The sequence below is a fragment of the Aythya ferina genome (assembly GCF_964211825.1).
Source record: "Aythya ferina genome assembly, chromosome: 1".
NCBI classification, from domain to species: Eukaryota; Metazoa; Chordata; class Aves; order Anseriformes; family Anatidae; genus Aythya; species Aythya ferina.
The window spans coordinates 84,468,227-84,494,987 of record NC_140296.1 but is presented as its reverse complement, the minus strand read 5'-3'; the positions used below and the strand labels follow the sequence as shown (position 1 = coordinate 84,494,987).

At 37.5% G+C, this 26,761-nt stretch overlaps 1 long non-coding RNA gene across 1 annotated transcript in view; it reads right to left on the bottom strand.

Annotated features, from left to right (window-relative positions):
• Positions 1-23,394, bottom strand: part of LOC311430348 — a 29,094-nt gene extending 5,700 nt beyond the window's left edge. Inside the window, exons 1-2 of the long non-coding RNA XR_014688717.1 lie at positions 23,270-23,394; positions 21,243-21,374 (exon numbers count right to left, since the gene is read on the bottom strand). This is a non-coding gene — a long non-coding RNA (uncharacterized lncRNA). The remainder of the gene's footprint in view (positions 1-21,242; positions 21,375-23,269) is intronic.
• Between the last annotated feature and the right edge of the window lie 3,367 nt (positions 23,395-26,761).

The following is a 26,761-nucleotide window of genomic DNA, read 5'->3' as shown; positions in this document are numbered from 1 at the left end:
AAAATTCAGTGACTGAAGACAAGTCCATGCAGCATCATTTGCATCTTATATCAGTCTGACAAAACCTAAATCACTTTAAGTTGCTCTTAAATCTTTTCAAAAGAGAAACAGAGGCACAGGCCCAAGGAAGATTCTACTCCCAAAGGAGTCTGCCTAGGAGCTGAATTTTTTGTTCTGTCACAGTTCATATCTCTCGTTAGAATGCATGCTTGAAAGCCAAGACACAAGTCAATAAGTTAGTCATTTTTTTTAAGAATTTTTTTTATTTTTAATTGGGGGGTGGGGTGCTATGTGTCTTTTGTTTTGATTGATTGATTGCTTGTTTCTTGTTTGTTTGTTTAATTTGGTCTATAAGTATAACATCTGATTATCTGAAACTAAATTCCCCATCTTTTCTGTTATTTACTGAAAAATCACTCTGGGATCAATCTATATATAAGAACATCCTTTAATATGAAATAAAGAATATGAGGAAACTTTAAAGAAGCAATGGAAAGTAGAAAACCAGATCACCTTGGGACAAACATTGCTCACAGTGAACAGAGGAACAGACACTTTGCTCATTATTTCAATGTAATTCACATTCAGTTTATTGCCCATTTTTCTTAAAACCACTAAGAATTGAAAATCTCTGGCAACAGATAGGAAAATTTGCACTAACCTCAGAGACCAAATTCTGTGACTCTGAGGAAGATGAAGAAATTCAAATAGGTCTGATTTTCCTCCCTTAAGGAGCTATATGCATACAAGTAGATCTGGATATCTGTCTTTGGTTCTTACTGCTCAGCGTACTTTAAGGCAAAGATAGGAAATTAAGACATTTTCCAAGTAGACCATGATCCTCTTTACTTCTGTTACTTCTTTATATCCAACATTCTGTAGTTAAACTTGTATTGAAATTTACTTTTTTTGATGCCCATTAACTCTTCAGCTGCCAGAATAATAATATAAAATAGGCACCTGATTCCTAAAGTAGCCTTCTGGAATTTAGAAAAGTTTGGGTTTTGACTTGTATGTATGAAAGCATAAACTTATGTAATTGCTACAAGAGCAAGATGATTTCAGTATCTTGCTACTAAAAAAGTAGGTTAATTAAAACACAGTCATTTATGTCTGCATTGCCTTTGTTTCATTCACTGAAAGCTAACCCAACAGCTAAAGCATCCAGCAGATTGGAAAAATGTCTGCAGGTCATAAACCTAATTGTATTTTGGTAAAATTCAACATAAGGCTCTTATTTCTTGAGGCATAAAGCAACTTCATGCAAATGAAAAGTGCACAATAAAAATCCCTTAGTTATTTCACAGCTTCATATTCCACAACTGCATTTATTTTTAACTTTAGATTTACTTTCACAGAGGACAAAATCAGTGTTTGAGAAATACATGGATCTGTGTTTTTGCTTCTACTCTTCCTACTTTCCCACATTTAATTTCTTCTACACATTTAATAAAACTGGAGAAGAAACAGACTGAGTCTTGAGAGACAGGCTGGTCTTTACCAATGAAGAATTGAGCTGACACTTAACAAATGCAAGCTAGATCTATTACAGAAAAAAATAAATCTGTATAGTATTGGACAAACTTCTAGTTGTTTTTTTTTTTTTGTTGGTGGTGGTGGCGTTTTTTTGTTTGTTTGTTTGTTTGTTTGCTTTTTTCTATACATATATATTGAAAAATAGAAGATATTTTCTTCCTTATTTTCATTTTCTGCTCTAATTTCATGAAAGCCGAATATCTTGGAAACAGTACTAGGTAGAACCAAATTGTAGTTTATGCTTTGAATTTTACAAAATGCATATTTCTAAACTACATAAATATTTCAGTGAGGTTACAGAAAAGTGCATGAATTGAGCGAGACACAAGAACTCTGAGTAGCATGGTTATGTTTTACTATTTAAATGATAAAAGAACTGTTAATATGATGAAAATGAAAGCCAGATCTATGACAAACAATGGAAAGGGAGGGACGGACCCTCTAACTTCATAAGGAAATACAAGAAGTTGTTGTTGTTATGCTACCCCACCATTGTTGTAGCTACTTATTCTATTTAGACCTGTAACTAACTTTGATTTTTGTCTGTTTTGATATCAGAAATTATTCAATAAATGGCATCCCACCTGGTACAACAAAAATGTGTGATTACCCCATAAAACATAATGTGTTACCAAGATACAGTAGTCAATAGGGTTTTAGAAATGAAGTCTCAGAAACAAACATATGCAGAAATAACATTTTGCTGGAGACTTGTAGTCTCTTTTTGTTTTATTTATTCATTATTACTATTTCAGGTAGTGATTTTTACAAGTCTACAAAGAGAAAGAAAAACGTCTTGATTCTCCTGTAGACAATCACTCTTTCAAAATAAGATCAGTCTGATTTGCCATGGCAAATCTTAATGTAATCTATTTCTGCCTGTGTTTTCCAGACTAAAATGTTTGATATGAGACTCTGGGAAAATGTTGAGACCTTCACACGTTTTGGGAAACTACAGTCCAGTCAGTCTCAACTCTGTCTCTGGAAAGGCATTAGAACAGCTTGTTCTGGAAGCCATCTCCAAGCAATTGGAAGAGAAGGTTATGAGGAGTAGTCAGCATGAATTCACTAAGGGGAAATCATGCTCAACCAACCTTGTTGCCTTCTACGATGGCATCACCAGCAGGGTAGATGAAGGGAGAGCAGTGGATGTCATCTACCATGATTTTAGCAAGGCTTTAGATACTGTCTTCCACGACATCCTGCTAGGAAAGCTGAGAAAGTGTGGGATAGATGAATGGACAGTAAAGTGGGTTGAGAACTGGTTGACTGCCCAAGCTCAGAGAGTGGTGATCAGTGGTGCAGAGTTCAGCTGGAGACCTGTGACTAGCGGTGTTCCCCAGGGGTCGGTGTTGGGCCTGGTCTTGTTCAACATCTTCATTGATGACTGATGAGTGCCCGCCCTCAACAAGTATGCCAATGATACAAAGCTGGGAGGAATGGCCGACATGCCAGAAGACTGTGCTGCCATTCAGCGAGACCTGGACAGGCTGGAGAGATGGGCAGGAAGAAACTAGATGAGGTTTAGCAAAAGCAAGTGTAGAGTTTTGCACCTGGGAAGGAACAATCGCATGTATCAGTACAGGCTGGGGGATGACCTGCTGGAAGGGAGTTCTGCAGAGAAGGACCTGAGGGTCCTGGCGGACAACAGGTTGGCCATGAGCCAGCAGTGTGCCCTGGTGGCCAAGAGGGCCAATGGGATTCTGGCATGCATAAAAAGGAGCGTGGCCAGCAGATGAAGGGAGGTGATCCTCCCCCTCTCCTCTGCCCTGGTCAGGCCTCACCTGGAGTGCTGTGTCTAGTTCTGGGCTCCACTGTACAAAAAAGACAGGGATCTCCTGGAAAGAGTCCAGCGGAGGGCCACAAAGATGATACAGGGCCTGGAGCTTCTTCCTTATGAGGAAAGGCTGAGACACCTGGGTCTGTTCAGCCTTGAGAGAAGAAGAATGGGAGGGGATCTTATCAATGTTTACAAATGCTATAAGTGTGGGAAACAAAGGGATATGGCCAACCTCTTTCTCTTTTCAATGGTCTGTGAGGACAGGACAAGGGGGAATGGCCACAAGGTGGAGCACAGGAAGTTCTGCACCAGCATGCAAAAGAACTTCTTCACAGTAAGGGTGACAGAGCACTGGAACAGGCTGCCCAGGGAGGCTGTGGAGTCTCCTTCTCTGGAGATATTCAAGACCTGTCTGGACAACTACCTGTGCAACCTGCCCTGAGGAACCTGCTTTGGCAGGGGAGGTTGGACCCAATATCTCTGGAGGTCCCTTCCAACCCCTACAGTTCTGTGATTCTGTGATATTTAATTTGGGACACCAACTGATAATTTTCTTAAACCTTCTTTTATTTTCAGTATAGTGGTAAGGATTTTTATTATTATTATGTTCTCTGTATGACTTGAGAAAGAATATGGAAGATATCTAAAATATATATTTGGAGGACTTGACCATGCAAAAGGATAAATTGGAAACATTTTAGAGAATAATGTTATTATAAAAATAATATATAAGTATAAAAGTATAATGTGTATCCTCTCAGCCAGATTTCTCCCACCAGTACCATCTTTTTTTTTTTTTTTTTTCTCAGTTCCCCAGCCATATTCAGGCTGACACTTGTTTTTTTTTTCAGTTTACCCATGTTTCCCGATACAGAGGAAGCTGAAGAAAATATTTATTTACATTACTAAATGTTTCTCTTTTAGAATTCATAATGTATCTTGTGCCACTGTTTCCCCACATAGCTTGAATGTTTCCTCTGTCCCCTCAAAAGCATGGAAATTGATCAAGTTTCTTGGAGCTGTAGCAAATATCACAGAATTTGGATATTAAAGTATATTCCTTAACTTCACTTGAAAAACAAATAGTCTTTTAGGGACAGTATCAGGAAACATGGGTAAACTGAAAAAAAAAACAAGTGTCAGCCTGAACATGGCTGGGGAACTGAGAAAACTGGTGGGAGAAATCTGGCTGAGAGGATACACATTATAGAAGCCTAAAAAAAAAAAAAAAAAAAAAAAAAAAAAGAAAGAAAAAAAGTCCAGTGTGTGACAGAGGTCTCATTCAGGTGTCTGTTGTCTGTTTCATACAACTTTTGTGAGACGTTTTCTAGAATACAGTTATTTACTAGCAGACGATGTGCAGGGCTGTTGTAGATGTGGGATGCTGGCCTATGTATTATAGATCCATATACACATGCTTGAGAGCTGGAAGCTTTTCAGTCTACCTTTACATCTATCTTCTGCATGACAACAAAATCCTGATTTAGGAGCCACCAGGGAATAATTACATTGGTTAGTATCATGTGTGTTTTGAGGTGCTTTCTTTCTTGGGAATGGAGCCATAGGAGGCCATGTATTTCTGACACATACAGGGAGCCTCTCTTTGCAGAAACAGACATGGGTAATTTCCAGGGCTGGTATTTGTATCAAGACTTCAAAAGCAACAATGACCAGTGAGACTATAACCTTCCTAGGTGGACTATGCTGATCAAAGTTATGCTTTGCAGTGTAGCGTAAAAGGACTGATTTTATCAAACCTTAGAATGATCATTAACAACAAACTGGCTTCACTTTGTCTTCAGAAATTAATGTGGGCTTCCTATAATATAACTTCCACAAAACCTCAGAGTTGATACATATGAACGTGTACAGATCCTGTGGGTAGATCACCCATCTAGTCAACCAAGGAAGACCACCTGATGTAATCTTTTTGGATTTCAGTAAAGCTTTTGACACAGTTTCACATAGGATCCGACTGGACAAAATGTCCAGCATACAGCTAGATAAAAACATCATATGATGGGTGAGCAATTGGCTAACAGGTAGGGCTCAAAGGGTTGTGGTAAATGGGGCCACATCAGGCTGGTGGCCAGTCAACAGCAGGGTCCCCATTTTAGGGCCAGTTCTTTTCAATGTTTATATAAATGATTTGGATGTAGGACTTGAAGGTGTTTTGAGTAAACTTGCTGATGATACTAAACTGGGAGGAGTTGTTCCACCCATAGAGGGTGGAAAGGCCTTGCAGAGAGATCTGGACAGATCAGAGAGCTGGGCGATCACCAACCGTATGAAGTTTAACAAGAGCAAGTGCTGGGTCCTGCACCTGGGATGGGGCAATCCTGGCTATATGTACAGACTGAGCAACGAGACACTGGAGAGCAGTCCCACAGAGAAGGATCTGGGGGTTTTGGTTGATAGCAAGCTGAATATGAGCCAGCAGTGCTCATATTCACCCTGGCAGCCAGTGCTCTTAGTCATATGGTCTGAACTTTTAGGTAAACCTGTGTGTTGCCAGGAGTTGGTCAATGATCCTTGTGGTTCCCTTCCAGCTCAGGATGTTCTGTGATTCTATGATTCTATCCAAGAAAAAGGTGCCAGTGTAATGAGAATGTACTTACAATTTCAATTATAATAAGTTGTGTTCAATTATTTCTTTTATGCATGAAGTTTAACAAGGCCAAGTGCCGGGTCCTGCACCTGGGGCGCAATAACCCCAAGCAGAGCTACAGGCTGGGAGAGGAATGGTTGGAAAGCTGCCAGGCAGAGAAGGACCTGGGAGTGATGGTGGACAGTCGGCTGAATATGAGCCAGCAGTGTGCTCAGGTGGCCAAGAAGGCCAACGGCATCCTGGCTTGTATTAGGAACAGCGTGACCAGCAGGGCTAGGGAGGTGATCGTCCCCCTGTACTCAGCTCTGGTGAGGCCGCACCTCGAGTACTGTGTTCAGTTTTGGGCCCCTCGCTACAAGAAGGACATCGAGGTGCTTGAGCGGGTGCAGAGAAGGGCGACGAAGCTGGTGAGGGGCCTGGAGAACAAGTCCTACGAGGAGCGGCTGAGGGAGCTGGGATTGTTCAGCCTGGAGAAGAGGAGGCTCAGGGGTGACCTTATTGCTCTTTACAGATACCTTAAAGGAGGCTGTAGAGAGGTGGGGGTTGGCCTGTTCTCCCACGTGCCTGGTGACAGGACGAGGGGGAATGGGCTTAAGTTGAGCCAGGGGAGTTTTAGGTTAGATGTTAGGAAGAACTTCTTTACAGAAAGGGTTGTGAGGCATTGGAACAGGCTGCCCAGGGAAGTGGTGGAGTCACCATCCCTGGAAGTCTTCAAAAGACGCTTAGATGTACAGCTTAGGGATATGGTTTAGTGGAGGGCTGTTAGCGTTAGGTTGGAGGTTGGACTCGATGACCTTGAGGTCTCTTCCAACCTAGAAAATTCTGTGATTCTGTGATTCTGTGATATTAACAGCAGTCAGTGCTGAGATTATGATTTTTTTTTCTTCATTTGTTTAAAAATAAAGAATCACAGACTCATAGAATATCCCAAGTTGGAAGGGACCCTTAAGGATCATCAAGTCCAACTCCTGGTACAACACAGGTCTACCCAAAATTTTAGACCATATGACTAAGTGCACAGTCCAAACACTTCTTAAACTCCAACAGGCTTGGTGCAGTGACTGTGTCCCTGGGGAGCTTGTTCCAGTGTGTGACCATCCTTTCGGTGAAGAACCTCTTCCTGATGTCCAGCCTAAACCTCCCCTGCCTTGACTTGACATCATTCCCATTAGTCCTATCACTGGTGATTAAGGAGAATAAGTCAGCGCCTGCCTCTCCACTCCCCCTCACAAGGAAGTTGTAGACTGTGATGAGGTCTCCCCTCAGCCTCCTCTTCTCCAGGCTGATCAGGCCAAATAGCCTCAGCCACTCCTCACACGTCTTCCCCTCTAGGCCCTTCACCATCTTCATCACCCTCCTCTGGACACTCTCCTACAGTTTAATGTCCTTTTTGTATTGTGGTGCCCAGGCTCATCTGACATGAAGATATGTCTTCCATGGATCCAGTTATTTTTTTTATTTTTTTCCCAACTGTTGTTATTTAATGATTTTCTTATCAAATTTTGTTTATTTGACTTGCTCAGATTTTCAAATACACGTATGCTGAAGGAATACAGAGAGAGGAATAGAGACTAGTAGCAGAGACTTCAGAACAGGCAGATCAGATAACATACCTTCAAAAAAAAAAAAAAAAAAAAAAAGCATGACATCTGTGAATAAATCACCTAATGTGACAAAAGAGAACAGGGGAAAATTGGTTTTGCAAAACCAATTTTGAAAAATCCTTTTGTGTTTCTTTTTTAGGCCAGATGAACTCTCCTGGCAATTTATTTAGGAAGTCAGGCTTTATCTGTTCACATTGTTTTTTTTCTTCAAGACCAGCTGAAGATTGTTAGGGTAAAAAGACAAGTCAGGAAGCAGATAAAAACAGAGAGATAAATATATTGACTTGAGAAACTGCACTGTATGGAAGAATGATGTTAACTTCTGAGCTTGAAATATTTTTGTTGTTGTTGTATTGTTTGGTTGGTTGTTTTTTTTTCACAGTGAAACATTTCTGAAGTTGAAAGCAATGAGTCTGTACAAACCAGACATATCAGTAAAATAAATCCTGTGTATTTAAAAAAGATGCAAGACTGACACATGACTACAAATTTGAGAAGATCATAGAAACTGGCTGCATTAGGATTTAAAATAATAATTTTCCAAGACAGGTGTAAAAGAGGTTATCAAAGCCTTCTATCGTACACATTCACATACTAGCAAGTTGTCAGATATAAGAATGGGTTATTTTGCAGAAAGCAAAAAGATCACATATAAATGTGTCATAAGTAAAAGTAAGAAAAAAAATCCACCTGTTAAAGTATCAGGCAACAAGGGAAGATTCTCTTAAGCTATATGGAAACTATCTAACATGGTACTGAAAGTTGATACACCTCACAACAAACCTTATAAGGTAAACTAAACCAAAAAATGACATTGAATTAAAATGACTGTATACCCCCTCCAAGTTAAGTTTTACATGGAGAGAAACACACATGATTTCTGTGAATGTAAGTTCCAGCATTTAAGAATATAAATATAAAAGCTATTTTTACCCTGAAGAGTTGGTGTAACAGGATAAACAGAACAGAGGCTAGAGAAGTGATTTAAGAGTCATTGTAAGGTATGCAATAGAGACTGCTACTGACTTAAGTATTTTTTAAAATATAAAATAGCAGCTACATATAAATAGCAGCTATAAATTTAGCTAAATAGCTAAAATAGCTGCTAATAAAATAGCAGATAATAATGTAATAGTGGTATGAAATGATCCATTTCAAATGTCTATATCTGTCATTCTGAGCATAAACATTAAGAATGTGAATATCAGTAACACAAACTTTAAGAAAGATACAATTATCATTAGGCCTAGACACTACAATAGAAAATGCTAATATTCATACTTTTAGAGATACAGCTTCAGTGAATTGTCAGAGCACAACTCATTTTAGTCACAAAGAAAAAGTTTATGCAGCTGAGTCTGCCGGTTGGTAACAAGGAACTGCTTCTGCAGGGTAGGGAGACACAGGACACTACAGCAACTTGACTAATACCATGGTATTTTCTTCCTGTGTGTAGACAGGAAAAGGACTGGGTACTCTTTTTGAGGCTTATATAATGAACTAAAACCCATTATTTTCTTTCTCTTTTTTTGCAGGAAATCTATAAAAGCAGAGATGAGTTTGAGCTTGCAGCCTCTGCCTGGGAAGTTAATTTGGCCTACATATACTGAGGCAGGAAGAAGGAGAGGGAGGCATGAGAAGGGGCAAGAAAGACAGACACAGTCTGCTGGAACAATATTAGTCGGTTGGAGACTCTCATGTGAGAAAGAACATTATAGATTCTGGACTGCTTATACTGTAAAATAGATCTAGCTGTTTAGCTAATTGGTTATTAGTACAACCAGCACCATGAAGACAACTAAAATGATGATGAGACTGTAGAACCAGACGTTAACAAGTAAAATCAAAGGTAAAGTAGAGCAGAAATTCTAGATAGCATAAATCAGCTTGTCATACCTATAATCTGAAGTAATGCGTTTGTGAAAGGACAGATAAATAGAAAGATACTGTCAGAGATATGATGCCTAACAAGTGTCTATCAAAGGCCAAGCAGAAGAATGGCCCCAGAGCTAACAATTTCCTAACTCAGGCATTATATCCTATCCTGAATGCACAATTCCTTGCTACAAATATTCATCAAGTGAAATCTACAAAAGAGTTACAATACTATCTCCACATAAGGAAGCTTTTACCACTTTTTTTTTCAAAAATTTTAGAGTCCCAACAAAAGATTTTCCTATGAAGAAACATCAAAGACTTTTTATTCTTCAGAACTGATCCTCTTCTGAAACTAATGGTAAAGCTGACATTCCAGTTCCTTTGAAGCTGATGGGAATTTTACAGTTGATTTCAGAGGCCAGATTTCACTTAGTTAGAATCTGAATGAAAGGTGTTTTCACCTCATACGTCCCTTAAAGCCAGCTTGGTAATTTCTAGCTACACTATTACATATTTGGCTAGATACTTTAAACTAATCCTGTAAGGAAAGTCTTATATCTTTTATCTTTTTTAATCTTTCTTAAAAGAAAACATGACAAATCAGTGCTGAGCTATTGTTGGTATTTCCAGACCATTTCTACTGCTAGGCAGTATATTTTCAATACATATTCCTCTATTAAAAACACACTCTGCTTTTGAATATAACAGCAGACTTGAATTTCATCCACCCAAAAAGTGCATGATAAAGCAATGAAAGTCAAAAGCACTCCCCCTCCCTCCTGTAAATTGGCTGCCCTAAGAGGTTTCAATAAAACACAAACCATACATTAACATGCCTCACTGATTCTTACTCATTTCCACTTTTAGTTACTTTCAACTTGCTGTTGAGGATAATGGGACCTGACAAACACACGTGAGAGGAAATGTCTCACACGAACTAATTTATAGAAGACTAAGTTGGCTTGCTCAGACACCCACAGTAATATCTGATATAATAAAAGATTCAGACTGATGAGGTAAACAAGGTTCAGTCCGACTTTTGAGCAAAAGTTGGTCAGTTTCTTTTATACCAGAGCAAATACCCTTGTTCCTTCTAATTTTTCCACAGTTTGACTCCTACTGCCTTTGCTGTCCATTTAAGGCTGAGTGCATTGAATTCTGGTGAATGTTTGAAGATCAAGGGCTTGAATTGTTCCTCTGCCAGGTAACCTCTTTTCCTCACCTCATCTGTCTAACTCCTTTGCAAGCACTATCCCCTAGCCTCAGTTAGCACAAAATTACATTCATGTCCTTGGACCTGTGGGTGTTAGCTGTCTTTAGTAGACAGGCAGTAACTGATCATCTGGTCTCAGCAAGTCCCTCTCACTTAAAGCAGAGAGCCTGCAGGTTTCCTAAAGTGGAGGGAAGGATACTACTCCAGCAACAGTTCATCAAGTACTAGCTGTTCTAGAGAATTCCATAGGTTTATCCACACAAGGATATGAACTCTTTTACATTGATCTCTAGGCAGATTTTGTGTTCAGTACCTTTCACTGCTTTCTGAGGACTGAATCCTGAGAAAATGCAGATACACATTTTATTTGTGGTTGTTTCATTGATTACAAAAGCACAGGACACCAATCAGCCCTGATTTCTTATTTCCATTTTCTGTACATCCATAGAGTGTGACAAATTTTAGAAGAAATGTTTTGCCACTTTCCAGAAAATAAAACTCTTCTGTTAACTCCTAAGGCACTTGAAACAAATATTAAAGGAAATTAGGCAGTAGAAATAATTGAGAAAAAAATTGTAGACAAATTGTTGTCATTAAACAAATCAATCATTGTCATCTTTCTACTGACTAATGCATATATAACAAACTACACTGTTGAAATCTATTTGCAGCTAATAATTGAAGTGCACTTAGAAAGTGCTTGGACAATGTGCAGGAGTAGACAGGTGGGAAAACATGCCAGATTTTCAAAACAAATATTTTTAGTCCTATAAATATGGTGTACATTCCTGACATGCAACTAGAGTGATTTCATGCACTGAATCCTCTGTTGATTTTCTGTTTCATATTATCTCAGTTTAAATTGTTGGTCATACCTATATATTTGAGTTTGTTGCAGGCTTAACTAACTATATGTTTATATGTATATATGTGTGTTTATATATTTTCAGGCTGGATATCAGGAAAAGGCTTTTCTACAAGAGGGTGGTCAGGTACTGGAACAGATTCCCCAGGGAAGTTGTCACTGAGTCCCAACCAACTCGTATAGTCTATTATTCTATGATTCGATATATATATACAGAGAAAATTTATAAATATGTATGTATACATTTTTCTGTTCTCATGTACCTCCAAAACAGTACCTGTAGCAACACCTCCAAAGTTTTCCTAAGTCACTGAGGCAAAACCCTGCACCAGAAATCTGTCAGAAATGAGCTAAGAGACTTGTGCCAATACACAGAGCATGGGTCAGATTTCTACGAGCTGCTGAGTACCCACTGCCAAAAACTGTGTGCCCTTGAGTTGGAGAAGATCCAGAGTAATTCAATTGATTTAATTGTGTTACTTCAAATTCACCATAGATCTGACCTCATCTCTGTGGCCACAGTATGGAAATGCAACATCAGACTTTCTGGGGTAAAGATCATTCCATCCTCTTACCTGCTGTCAGTTTCCTATACTGTCTTGATTAGTTTGCAGATACTTGTTTTTGCACATATAGCTTTTCTAATTAAGAGCAAGATTGTGGCTAAATGCAGTAAAGTATATACTGCTTAAAACATATTGTTATTTCTGTTGCCTAAGGGCAATACTTGATATGGCTGATAGCACTGATATCATGAACAGATATTATTACCACTCTATTTATATGATGGATTTTTAAAATGTTCAAGGTGAATTCAGTGTCACTTGAAATTAAATATTTTTTTCTTAATACAACTGCAGTTACTGCATGTAGCTAATACATATAAGTTTTGCCTTTTGCCTAGAGCATCATTTTATTAGAGAAACTACATTTGTTATGGTAGGTAGTTGCACTGGCATGTCTTAATCATCTATGCCTCTGCTTCCCATTCCTGTGATTCTTGTTAAAATCTCTCTACAAGAAGAACTCACTGGAAGTAATGTTAGCTAATGGCGAGTTAAACTGACCAAAAGCTGGAGTACCTCTAAAATATCTTCAGTACTTTTCATTCTTTATGCCAATAGACTCTGTCACTGTTCCATTTCCTTTTTAAGGTCTCTAGACTATTAAATTTGCTAAAGAAAGTATTATAACCTCACCTTCTTTCTTCTATTCTCTCAAAGATTTCTCAAATTTACAGATAAAATCTCTGGGACTTAGTTGATTTAAAAAAAAAAAATAATAATAATAATAAAATAAATAAACAGTTAAATATTATGCTTCCTTTTTTTTAATGTTATAAATTTTTGGAAGTCGTTAATAAAAAGAATGCAAACAGATGTGAAAACTAGTTGCATTGCACTATTTTACCTTAGCTTTTCTATCATTGTTACTCAGAATACAAAAGTTTTAGAGTATCCCATATTAAAGACACTAATAAATAGCATATGAGTGTACAGTGATGTGAGTTACTTCAAGTCCGTCTTACCATGATGTTTCTTCAGCATCGCAGTATTGCTGTCACAAGGATGCTAGGTATGCCTTCTATATGCCATTCTTATTCAAATTTTGAGTTGACCTCAAGATCCAAAGGCCTACATTTTTAAATTTATTTAGGCATTAGCAGAGATAGATCCAAATAAGCATTTTCTCAGAGGTTCCAGAGTTGATCCAATGTGTACATGTATTTCCCACTGATTACAATGGATTACAGGACTAGTCCACTCAGACCTCCAGAAAAATTTAAAAAATTCCTATCTGCATCTCAAATTGCTTAAATAACTTAGACAGATTAGATTTGGTCCATGGTTGTTATCTCTGCAGTGTTTGATAATATATGAAAACTTGCCTAAAGCTGTAGGTTGAAGATCATAACCTGAAGAATATATCTGTGGACACAATGAAACTCTCTACAATAAGATTAAAGCTCTCCTCCAAGCTAAAGAACAAGCTTTCTTTAAGGTCCTTTATAATATTAGGTCATTAATTGTTCCAGAAAACAAGGTCTTTTCATTTATGTAACTTTCAAATATATATTTCTGTATATTAGTAATAACAGAGGAGAATACACATTAGGCAGAGTGATTGTTATCCCTGGAAGAAAGCTGATGAGATAACTGTTATTTAATACTAAAAAGTGTTCAGATATCCTGGCAATTAGATTATAGGAATATTATAAGGCAAGAAGCCATTTAAATATTTTAACAAAACTGTTTATTTGTGTTATAGGTAAAGAATGAAGTTAAAATTCAACTGAGAAGAATTTGGACCTAATTTTGACAATTTAATTTGTGAATTAATACATCCTGTATGTAATATGTATGTAATAAATACATAGGATTTACCGAGACAAATGTTTCTAGTGTGCGAAGAATGGAAGAGTTATTCTTGACTTTCAGATGACGGGCTATAGTTATCAATATACATGAAGAATTTTAGGTTGGTTGCCTAAAGTATAATATGGACAGAACCAATTTCTGTGCATACACAGAAGGATTAGAAATCTCTTGTTCTTCTTTTAACTGTAGCCTGAAGGCTGCCCATACTTAGACAAACACATATACAGAGTACTGCCATTAATAGCAGCCAGGGTAGTCACACATTAATTGAGAACAGCTGATGTATACTACAGCCACAGCGACTTCTTAAAACTTCTGACATATCTCTCCTCTGCAAAGGTTATGTTTGTCTAGAGACCATATGAATGGCCCTAATACCAGAGAAGTACCAGCTGAAGAGAAGAAAGTAAGGGGAGAGAAAGAAGAAAATCAGTAAGGAAGAGCAGAAAACAGCAGGGGGAAAAAAAAAAAAAAAAAAAAAAATCTTTTGTAACTATATGATAGATAAGCCCTGATAAATCCAAAAACCACTTGTCATTTTTGAAGTGAGAATAAAATTTAGAAATTTGGAGGCAGTTTAGGTCCCCAACCTGGAGGGTTATAAAACCTCAAGCCACGTCCTTCTGTTTTGTTTTGTTGTTTATTTGTTGTTTATTTGTTTAAATATATCTCCAATTATCAATAAAATAAAAATAAAAAACATATTTTTCAATTTTTTTTCCCCACCATTTTTCTAGCTTACATATGCATATGGTCACAGTAAAAATACCTATCACTTATTATTTTTTTCAGACTAATTGCACAAATAAAAAGGAAATGTCTTAGGAGGCAGTATGAACACTTATGGCTTCTACACTTAAGGAGTTCTGAAAATTTTTAAAAGCATGACCAGAGTAATCCACAGGTATTTTAAAAGTTACCTTAAATGGGGAAAAGTCTACATCAAACCCTCATTTTTTCAGCCTCATTTCTACTGGTTTTGTATTATAAGCTTCTACTTTATTTTTGTATACAACTAAAGAAAAAATATGATTATGATTGACTTAACAAGTGATTAATTATTTTCTTTAGAATTAAATACACGTCTGCCAGGTTGCCAAATTATATATGCAGAAGTGTTCTTTCCCTGTGACATGTCACTTACTGAACTGGGCTGGAAAGTAGGATGCTTCCTCAGACTTTGCTCTGCTTGCCAGCACTCAGTCAGCTAAGGCTGTCACACAGGTGCATTGACCCTGATTTGAGGTCTCCCATCCTATAGCTAGACTGCTACCTGCATGTGAGTTAGGTGGTTGACAGCTAACATGAGTGTATTTATGCTGCACTGCAGTCAGCACCTCCAAATCAATAGGCCTTATCCTGTGGCCATATGAGTAGCTGATCATTCTGCCACCCTTTCAGATTGCATCACACTTGATAAGGTTCTTAGTTCAGTTAACTGAAGTTTGTCAGCATTTTCTTAGCAAACTACAGTAGAGAAAGTAAATGATGAAATGTGATGAAATGATTGAAAAAGTGAAAATACATTTATGAAAGTGGATTAGTTTTTGCACTGAAAAAAAAAAAAAAAAAAAAAAATTCAAAATTGGTTAAAAGGCATCATTTCAACTCTTCAAAAAACAAAACAAAAATTCTGCAGAGTTTCGTCTTGGGAAGAAGAGACACGGCTACAGAGGAAAATGGTAAAATTACCCAGAAACGGTCAATTCCCTTTCTACAATAAAGATGAGGGCTGGTTGGAACAGAGCTGAAATAAGTTAATTAATATCAGTCAGGACTAAGTGAAGAGGAAAAGCTTAGTAGTCTCCGATGGGAATGGGGAAGAGAGAAAATTCATTCAAAAAGATTATTCATCCAAACCCCAGCCCCATCTCCAACTCTCTGCGAAACCACTGCTTCCCAGATCCAAGCAGTTGTGAGCTGTATGATTTTCTTTCTCAAACAGTAAATGTTACGGAAACATGCTTATTAAGCATGCAGCTTCCTCTTTTCCAATTCAGACTGTTAGTCTTTTCTCAACTTTCCAAAAGTCAAGTATTTGGCCCCAGTCTCTACGGTATAATGATGCCAACCTGCACTTCCTGCTGCTGCAATAGACTGCTACCCAGAGATGGGTTAGCTCCCTGAAAACTAGCTTACGTACATTCACACTGTGTTGCAGTCACCTCAACAGGCACTCCCAACACAGTCATGCTTGAATTCACAGAATAGGCATATAATGCTAAGAGTTTTGAAACCTTTTAACCTAAGCTTCCAAAATGTACACATCCACTAACAGGACAGAGATGGCCCCACTTAGCACGTGCTTTTATTAAGGATGGGATTTGCCCAACATACAAAATTCTGCACAAATAAAGGAATTGTTTGTGAAGTACCTAACTTTTTTTCATTGTATGTAATTCTGAACAAATAAAAGCTATTGACAGAATTTCAGAGGTTCAGAGAGCAAAAAGAAAATTAAAATGTCCATGAAGAAGTTTCATTATTGCTCAAAAGATGAAGCCAAGCAACTTGCACAGTGAATGACAGAAGTGTTCTATGGAGAAAATGTAGGAGAAATATGTTTGTAAAACTGAAAAACTTAATGGTTAAGCTTCATGATTGTGGAGTGACCTTGACTTCTGAGTTTTGACAAACTCAAAAACAAAACACAATTAGATATGTTAGTTGAGCAGACTTTGCAAGCGATTTCCAAAATAAATAAATAAATAAATAAATAAATAAAATTTTAAAAAATAAAATAAACAAATAAAATGCAAATGAAGACAAAGAGACTTTAATTCTTAAGTCTCAGAAAAGCACCAAACAAAAAAACAACAGCAGAAAGGCATCACTATCAAGGATGTGCTACAAGGTTTTAAAGGCTAGGAAAAAAAAAAAAAAAAAAAAAGAAACTTTTGGAAGTTTATAAAACAAATCATGTGCAGCTACTGCAAAGACATAAGGCATAATGGAAAAAATAGGTAAGTCGGTTTGCTCTGAGTAGCAGAGTCTTGATTGAATTACAAAAGTAAAATACTTTAAGTCAGATTACAGGAAAGTTCAATAATCAACTTATTAGTAATTAATTATTGCACTTTTTGTTTTTGCATGGATTAGTATGTATAGCATTTTTTTAGAGAAACATCTTTGGATATTTGAGCACTGACACCCCTCTCTATTCATGCCCTTTATTCATTAACATTAAGATCTGCAAGATATCCTGGAAAATTTCTCATTACATTACATTCTCATTAAGTATAGAATTTAATTCTTGGCCTTGCAAAAATTAAGTAAATTCATTGCATAGTTGCTTCAAAACTTAAGTCAACAAAAAGTAGCATTCTATGTGGCATGACATAGTCTGCATTTTAATGTTAGTAATGCTAAAATTAATAATGCTGTCAAGACATTTCTGTTCCAATACTTGGACAAGAAAGACCAGAAGAGCAATCTAGCTTTAAAGCCATTTCCAGCTGGATACATAACTGAAACAAGATTACCTTATGGTGGATATGAGATGATTAAGACTGTAGCATTAATTCAGTCCCGGATCTTGATTATTTTCCTCTAAAGCACTAAAGGAGATTCATTATTTTGTATAGCTTCAGTATACTTCAGTGGTGAACCCACAGGGCAATTATTTTATAGTGTTGCCATGGGATAGATTGTCTATGGATTCTCAGCAAACTAGTCTATTTTTTATTCTATGCTATACTTTAGGCCCTCATGATTAAAACACAAAGCAAAAATCCATCTTGAGAATGGAGTAAAAGAAAGCAGACAAGTAAGGAAGAAAAAATATTCAAAGGATATCTATAATATGATCTTTTTTTTTTTTTTCATAGCAGGAAAAGCACTTTTAGAAAAGTATATGGAATGAAATACATTTGATAACACAAAGTCCATACTATTAAAAATAATAGAAGTAGCCAACACCTAGCAATTTGTATTATAAGCTACTCACTGAATCATGCTTTTAAAAGACAATATATTTTGCAAATGTAAATGAAATTGGGGCTGATGTCAAGAGTTTGTCTTTTCTGTATCAGTATAATTTCAGCAATTCTAACCTCTGAAATTTGTTTACCTGTTTAATGAACTTGCAAAAGACAATTCATTTCTTAAAATACTTTTATCACTAACAGCTTTATAACTTATCCAGATCACTCTAAGGCTCAAAAAATACTAATGTCACTGGGTTGTTCTTTCTTTTTCTTTTTTTTTTTTCTTCTATGACAAAAACAAAATTGAATAGTAAGAAGAACAGAATGAGATTTATTGCTTCTGAAGCTTGGAAGACATAGAAGTTGCATAAGACTTGTTTCTTTGCTATTTCAATAAAAAACTTATAAGTGCAAATGAGCATGACCACAAAACATATCTAGACAATAGATAGAATATGTGCAATTGCCCAGACTATATGCAATAAATTAGATATTCTCATATCCATCACTTATATCAATTGTTATATGTGTACATTCAACATTGAAGAAAGGGAACAAGTTTACATTAATATACACTGAAGAAAGAGAACAAATAACATTCACAATACACCTTTTATCCACCTTTTACAATTTAATAGCTGTTATTTACAGGGAGATGGACAAAGGCTTTACCAATTTGCTTTGCAAGGTATAGGACATCTCAGTTGTCTGTGCTGCATGAAATTCACTGAATACTCATTTTCTTGATAAAATCACAGAATCACAGAATTGTCTAGGTTGGAAGAGGCCTCAAGATCATTGAGTCCAACCTCTGACCTAACACTAACAAGTCCTCCACTAAACCATATCACTAAGTTCAACATCTAAAAGTCTTTTAAAGACTTCCAGGGATGGTGACTCCACCACTTCCCTGGACAGCCTGTTCCAATGCCTAACAACCCTCTCGGTAAAGAAGTTCTTTCTAATATCCAACCTAAAACTCCCCTGGCACAACTTTAGACCATTCCCTCTCATCCTGTCACTAGGCATATGGGAGAATAGACCAACCCCCCAATATAGATTATCGCTATAGCCTCCTTTAATGTACCTATAGAGAGCAATAAGGTCACCCCTGAGCCTCCTCTTCTCCAGGCTGAACAAGCCCAGCTCCCTCAGCCGCTCCTCGTAGGACTTGTTCTCCAGACCCCTCACCAGCTTCGTCGCCCTTTGTGGTGTAAATGCCTGAAGTAACTAGGAAAATAAAACTAACATTCACATTTTTGAGGAAAAGGTACAGCATTGAAGAGGCTTTCAGGGTAGGGCATAACTGCTTTATCAGAGCGTTCCCTAGGCTCCCAACCTTTGATGCTATCGCGCTGGGGAAACTTGGTGTGCTAGCTCTAAGGAACAGCACGGAGTGTAGAGTGGAGTGGAGACACCACGGCTAGGCTCTGTAATCAGATGGGGCCTCGATTGTTCTTGTGCACACAGCTGCACTTTTTGCCACCCTAAGCCAAAGACCTGTCATGTTTTGACAAATGCTGTACCCTAGTGTACTTTTTGCTCATTATAATATCATTATAATACCAAAACACACCTCCATCCCAAAAGCTACCCGCCTCCAAGGTGCGACCACCCCTCACTGAGCATGCGCTCTGAATTCCTCGGAGCCTATTACTTTAAACGGAGACGGGAAAACTTTACACCAATCATAACTAAGATATGCTTGACTAGAGCCACTCAAGCTCCACCTAAAGGATAGAAAATAATATAAATTGGCCCAAGAGAAAGGGGATGTTAGGGAAGATACCACCGTCAGGGGAGATACCATCCCGAGGACAACATCCTTAGGACCTCCTGACTCTTGGGATCAGTCGACGGGCTGAGCCTCTCTTCCCCCCCCATTGGGACGCCTTTGGGTGAGATCTGAATACTTGCTTATAAACCTCTATAGAGTCTTTGATCCTTTTAACGCGTTTATTTCTAGGCTGCGCACCTGTAACATCTGTAAACACCTGTAACACCTGTAACATCTATAACACCTGTAACACCTGTAACATCTATAACACCTGTAACACCTGTAACATCTATAACACCTATAACACCTGTGTATTTTATGCATACTAACTTGCTTTTGCAGACAGTCACTATCGCCGGCAATCCAAAAGAACCTGATTATCTGTTGCTGTAATAAACCATACTTGATTGCATTGTGATAACTCTCATTGAGTGCAACGAGGGTGAGGGTGGTTATCCGTGATAGTTCAGTGTTCTGAATCTAACCAGACCCCCAGGCGGTTAATGCATTTTTGGTGAATGTCCGAACGGACCCCCAGATGGTTAATGCGTTTTTGGTGAATGTCTGAACGGACCCCCAGGCCGTTAATGCGTTTTTGGTGAATGTCTGACTGGACCCCCAGACGGTTAATGTGTTTTTGGTGAATGTCCGACTGGTTCAGTAACCTGAATCTGACCGGGCCCGTAACGGTTAATCAGCTACACCCCTTAACGCGACACCCTTCTCTGGACTTGCTCAAGCACCTCGATGTTCTTCTTGTAGCATGGGGGCCAAAACTGAACACAGTACTCAAGGTGCAGCCTCACCAGAGCCCAAAGAACAGGGGGACAATCACTTCCCTAGACCTGCTGGCCACACTGCTTCTTATACAAGCCAGGATGCTGTTGGCCTTCTTGGCCACCTGAGCACAATGCTTATCATCTTAAAATCATCTAAAAATCTAAAATTCATCTTATTTTTATTTCTTGATGCTTTTATTTTTATTTCTCCATTATGAGCAATAAAGGCTTGTGCTATTAGGCTGAATCAAAGCCAAATATTATCATATTCTGTATTTTCATATAAAGAATAGATTTGAATATTGGTTTTACTTCAGCTGCACAAGGGTGAGACAATACTAGTATTATTTTTTCTCCCTTTAAACCTAGTAATAAAGTGTGATTATTTTTTCCTATATTGCTGCCCTGGAACTGAACTCAAGTGATTTATCCTCTCTGGCCAAGCTCCACAAATCCAGAGGAAAGTGTTTTGTCATTGGTAATCACTATAATCCACTGGAAAGACTATGTCACAGCTAATGGAGGATAACCTCCATAAAAATTCAGCTTTGCTGGTGAGCTCCTGTGGCCAGCATGCAATTGTCCCTTTCCAGTGAACAGCAAGTTCCCAGCCCTGCCTGTAACAGAAGTGTTTGCATGCAATTTATCATTTCTGTACCTTGCAGAATTCAAGTATGATCAGAAAAGGATTTTAGATTACATTGGCTTAAGAGGTGCTGAAGGAAAACAAGACAGATACACAGCAAGGCTATAGAGAGGAATGCAGTCACAACAGAGAATTTGCAGTATATTAGCTAGTCAGTATTCAGGTTAGGATAATTAGCTCATTCTAACCAATAATATAGCAAATATTATTTTATGAAGTGGTTTATTAGGTAGTTCACCAATATTTACTCACATGCACTGTTCATGTTCGGTTGTACTATCAGTAAAGTAAGACATTGCAAGAGTATAGCAAGCCTTATGGACATCTTGGAGTTATTTGCTGGTGGGAATACAACATCCTGGATCTGCTGGCACTGATTGTTCTCTAGAAACATTATGCAAATTAAAAAAAAAAAAAAAATGGTTAGGGTCTTGAACACTTGACTAAAATAAAGTCTTGCTTCATTCACATCAAGCAAATGGCACGAGAAATTATTTGAACCCTTTGCTGCCCAGTTCTTCACTTGAAGATGGATACTTGGTTAGGATGGAGGAAGCAGAAGGAAGAATACATTCCTGCCTCAAAGATCTACAGTTTCAAATGGCTAATTCATAATAATTAATAGCACAATCCATTAGAAAGAATGGGGGAAAAAAAATGTTATTGCTTTGCATGGTCCTTTGTTTATTCATATAATTAGCTGCTAAACATTAATAAGGTAACAGCTGAGGAGGCACTTTATTTAAACATATCTGTTTTGTTATTTAACGTGGTTGGGGTAAGAAAATTTCAATACACTCTACCAAACACCATATTCCAACGCATTGGTGACGTACTTGGTTTAATTCAAGGAGTACCACTTACTTAGAAACGTAAGTATGCACCTCCCTTAGGATTCGATCCACTTTGTTTACTAAGGAATTCTTTATTCCTTTCCACAGAAAAGTGGGGTAAGAAATTCAAATTGTCCTCAAAAGACTTTTCAGCTTCTCATACTGCCCTGCCAGCGAGGAGGCTGGGGGTGCACCAGAAACTCGAGAGAACACAAAAAGGACAGCTGACCCAAACTGGCCAAATGGATAGTCTGTACCATAAGAAATCAGTCTGAAAAATAAAATGGGGAGGGAGGGAGTTGGCCAGGGTATGTGGCCACTGCTGGAGGATGGGATAAGAATCAGTCAGTGGGTAGTGAGCAACTGCATTGTGCATCACCTGTTTTATATATTTCTTTACAATAATTATTATTTTCCCTTCCTTTAAGGTACTGTTAAACTGTCCTTATCTCAACCCATGAGTTTTAACTTTTTTGTTGGTGTTGTTCTGAATCCTGATTCTCTCCCCTCTCCCACTGCTGAGGGGGGGAGGGGAAGGGGAGCAAATGTGTGTTGTGCTTAGCTGCCTGCCCAGTTAAACCACAAAACAACTCCAGGGCAGGATTTGCAATAATTTTATTTTTATCTTTAAGCAAGGCACTAAATATTTCTCTGCAAGTAAGGCACCAAATATTTCTCTGCAAGTGGCAGGAATGTCAATGCCTGAAGTCCACTGCACTTTTTTCTGTTTGAAGGCAAAAACCATTGGTAGGGAGGGAGATAAGATTTTACGAACAAATGAATACTTTATGCTTTACATGTTCTCAAGGATATATTACACAGCCAGCACTAGCAAAATGTTTGCCTTCCAGTCATTGTTTTATAAAAGCTCCATATAATGTCCTGGTGACTTCTCAAGTACTACTCACATCTGTTTCTCCATGCTTCCTATTCATCTTTCTCTGCCCCCCACGCAGGTCCCACTACGGTCCCAGTCTCTCAGGAGACTGAGCCTGTTGCCCACAGGCCTTAGTCCCTCAGAGCAGCTTCCCTCCTGCCAGTATCAGGTCTCCATCCATGTGCCCCACACTGTCACCTCCCCATGTCCCTCACATTTCTCTTGCTCCCACAGCTGCCACTTGCCCCAGCAATACTAACTGGCCCAACATGGGTCAAGAGCAAATGGCTGCAGCCAGCACCAGGCCACTCACAGCCTCCTCATGCATGGGCATCAGGTGTGCCATGCATGTGTCCTGGGCAACCACAGGACTCACAAAAACATGTCTGTTTAAAAGGGTTGACTCAGAGAATTGAAACCCAAACTCCCAAATCAGTGTGTCTTTTCCATGACAACACTGTTTTTCTCAATTTTCATTGTTTTCCTCCTTTAATACTGTCACTTAAACAGGATATACTAAACACAATTAAAAAAAAAAAAAAAAAAAAAGACATTAAGACATTACTTACAGTCTTGCAGCTTTTGGATGTTACATGAGAAAGTAAAACCACCATGCTGCTTAGACCACAAGTGGTATGTGAAGTTCCCTCCTGCTTCAGTAGCTGAGATAGCTTCAAAGTGTGGACAGGCTTTTTTCATACCTTGTTTCTTAAACCTTACTACAGAAGATGGCAGACCCTGAAGACCTCTTCTGCCAGAAGGCAGCAGAAAAAAAAACAAGGGCTGTGAAGGATTAGTAGCAGCTGTGATCACATCAAGCCTATGGAAATAATGGAGGCCATGCTTGCCTAGCTGACTACCAGCCACACATCCCAGCTTGCTGAGTGGCAGCCCACAGGTCCTGCCAAGAGAAAAGCTCCCATTTCTCCTCCTCTCCTCAGTGCAGCAGTCATCCCCAGCCCACTGAAAAGCATCCTGTTGCACCTCAGTGTGCACCTGATCTTTGGTAAAGGGAGAGGGGAAGACTTTAGTGAAATTATTTTTTTCAGAAGTTTTGATCAAGGAAAAGGACCTCAGGCTTTATATGCTCCAGGGTTTAGTTTTTACTCTATTGAAAAAAAAAAAAAAAAAAAAAAAAAAAAAAAAAAAACACCTTTTGTAGAGCCTTATGAAGTAAACAGAAATAGTTTGGGAAAGAGGACAGAAATAAGCATGCAATTACTTTGGAAAAAATATCTTCAAGTTACATTTTTGTAATGAACAAAATCCACCCTTTAAAGTAATTTTACTTTAGGAGTCCTACATAACCCTTAAGATTTAAATGACACTTTTACTCTTAATGTTGTTTTCTTGCCTGCAAGCTATAACCACAAATCTTCCAGTAAAAATGTCTCTTCATTAGCAGCAGAATATCCTTTGCTATTCTGCATAACAATATGGAGCATGAGGCAAAAAAATGATGCAGTTTGCTGAGACTGTGTGTGCTCATACATCAGATGGAGAGGGTGAAATGGGTTCTCAGCCAGAGTATCTGGGCAGTTATTGTATAAATGGAAATAAATATGTCTTGCCTTATCATCAAAGCTATTTATCTTGAGTGTCATTTCAGAGATAACAGCACTCTTTTCATTGTGTAACAGAGAGAGTACTTCTGTCTAGCTTGTTGATCTTCCATTCTTTACCTGCTTTCAGGTTGGTTCAGGTTTCACCTGCTTCAAGTGTTTTACTGGGAAGCAGCAAGTCTCAAGATCCAGCTCCAATGTCACTTTATGTACTTGCACTGTAGTCTGACAGCCTAAGTTAAATAGTTAGGATTATCAGAACATGAATGTTTTCTATCTTGATTTACATACAACCACTCCTATAACTTCAGAAAACATTATCAACAGTTTGGTTAAAATATGAACATTTAAAGAAGAGTTATCTCAAGATAATATACTTCAAGCTAGTGAGCTGCATTCATTGAAAGAAAAGGTGCAGGATGATCCTTCTGTTTACTGTGCACAGAGGCCATGTATAGGCAAAGAGAAGGAGATCATTTCCAACCAACTAGAAAATGTTATAATGGTGTATAAAAGTCAGAGAATCTTAAGAAACAAATCAACTTCAGAAGATAAATAGGATTTGCTGTTTCACCTTGAGCAGAATCACAAATTTTCCTTTATTTTACACAATAAATAATAGTGTTCCTGTATTACTAGATGTAACTAGAGGATGCAATAATAGTATATTTGGGAGAAGAATAACGGTTTATATTCTGTAAGAAAGTCTGGTGAAGGATGCTCTAATTTACTTTTAGGAAAAGTTGGAAGTTGAGATAATGAAAGGAGCAAATTGAGAATAAAATGGGAAAGATAGTAGTTCCACAATTCTAACAGGATTTATAAATAAAATTTCCTCCATTTTCAGATAGCTCCACCTAGAATTTGATACCAAAACTAAAGGCATCTTGCTTTATAAATGACCTCCTGAGGGCCCTTCAAACCTGAATTATCCAATAATTCTACAATTCTCTTCAGATAATTAACAGAAGATCCTTAAAATCTTGTCACTTCTGAATGGTTTTGACTTTTAAAATGTGCAGAGGTGCTTAACTTGATCAATGCTTGGTAATTGCCGATACAATCTTACCAAGCATTATCTTTCCCACTACACTCCATAAAACACATTCATAGCAAACTACATTAATAAAAAACAAACCCAAAATCAATATTAAAATATAACTGTTACCAAAGGAAATAGATGTTATTACTTTATTGCTTTACATTTGGAATCAGTATGTACAGTATTTTAAGCTTTGTAATATCTTCAAAAAAAGCAAGAGGGCTTTCATGGCAATTGTGAGATGTCTCATTCTCTGCAAACAAATAGGTGAAACTTGGATCTTCTACAGCTAAGATAAATCTAGGTCTGACATCAAAGAATATGATTGCTGTAATGTTACATACAATAATAAATTTTCTACCAGAAATTTTACAACACATTTGACTGGAGTTAACAAACAGTTTCAGGATAACTAGAAATACTGTATTAGAATATACACCACTTGCTAAAATTCATAATTAGAAGTTTTGTCAAATTAAAAATTAAAATTAAAAGTTAAAAGGTTTGGAGCAGAACTATTAAGTTAATCAATATTTTTAATGATGGTGATCACTTTTCCACATTCAAATGGTTTATAAAATTGAACATTAAAATGTATTAGTTTCCTTTCTCATGAAGCACTGTTAGGATCTGCCTATGTTATGGCCTCTTCAGAGAATGTATACATGAGTATGCATGGTAGGTAATGATGTAAACATTCATCAAGATTATGTAATGTGTCTAAATAGCAGTAAGCTTTTTTTTTTTTTTTTTTTTTTTTTCCCTATGACAATGTTATGACTTGCAGTCAGTTTACTTAGATGGTTAGGTTTCATAGCATACACTAGGATTCTATTTCATCTTCCATTGCGTGCCTTCCAATCTTCATGAGAACAATGAGTAAACAGAAGGAAAAAAAAAAAAAAAAAAAAAAAAAAAAAAAAAAAAAAAAGCATGTTCATTCTAGGAGCAACATAACTGAGTTTTTCACAATTTCATTTGAATGTTTTCAGCTAAAAATGGATAGGTGATGTCATGGTGTTCCTGTAAAATGCCTCATTTGTTTGAAGAAACATACAATTGCTAAAGGAGGAAAAAAGAGAGAGAAAAGACAGGATTGTAGTGTGGAACTGGTAATGGAGATTGGATGTCATTGCTTATCTTCAATACCTTTTGCAAATTATTTAACAGAGAGACTAACAGAAGTGGAGGAAAAATATACTTGGAAATTTTCTCTGTTTAAGAATCAGAAAGCTAATGTTATCCTAACTTAGAACTCAGGGATGACAGTAAAACAAAAAAATATCAGATGTGTTCCTAATCAAAAAGATAAGAGAACAGGAAAAGAAGGTGCTCAACATCAAAAGTAGGATTAAGTTTAAAGGAGAACTAGATGATGACTAAAATGAAATGAAAATGTGCCTCATTCAATTGCTTCTAGAAAAAAAAAAAAAAAATATATATATATATATATATAT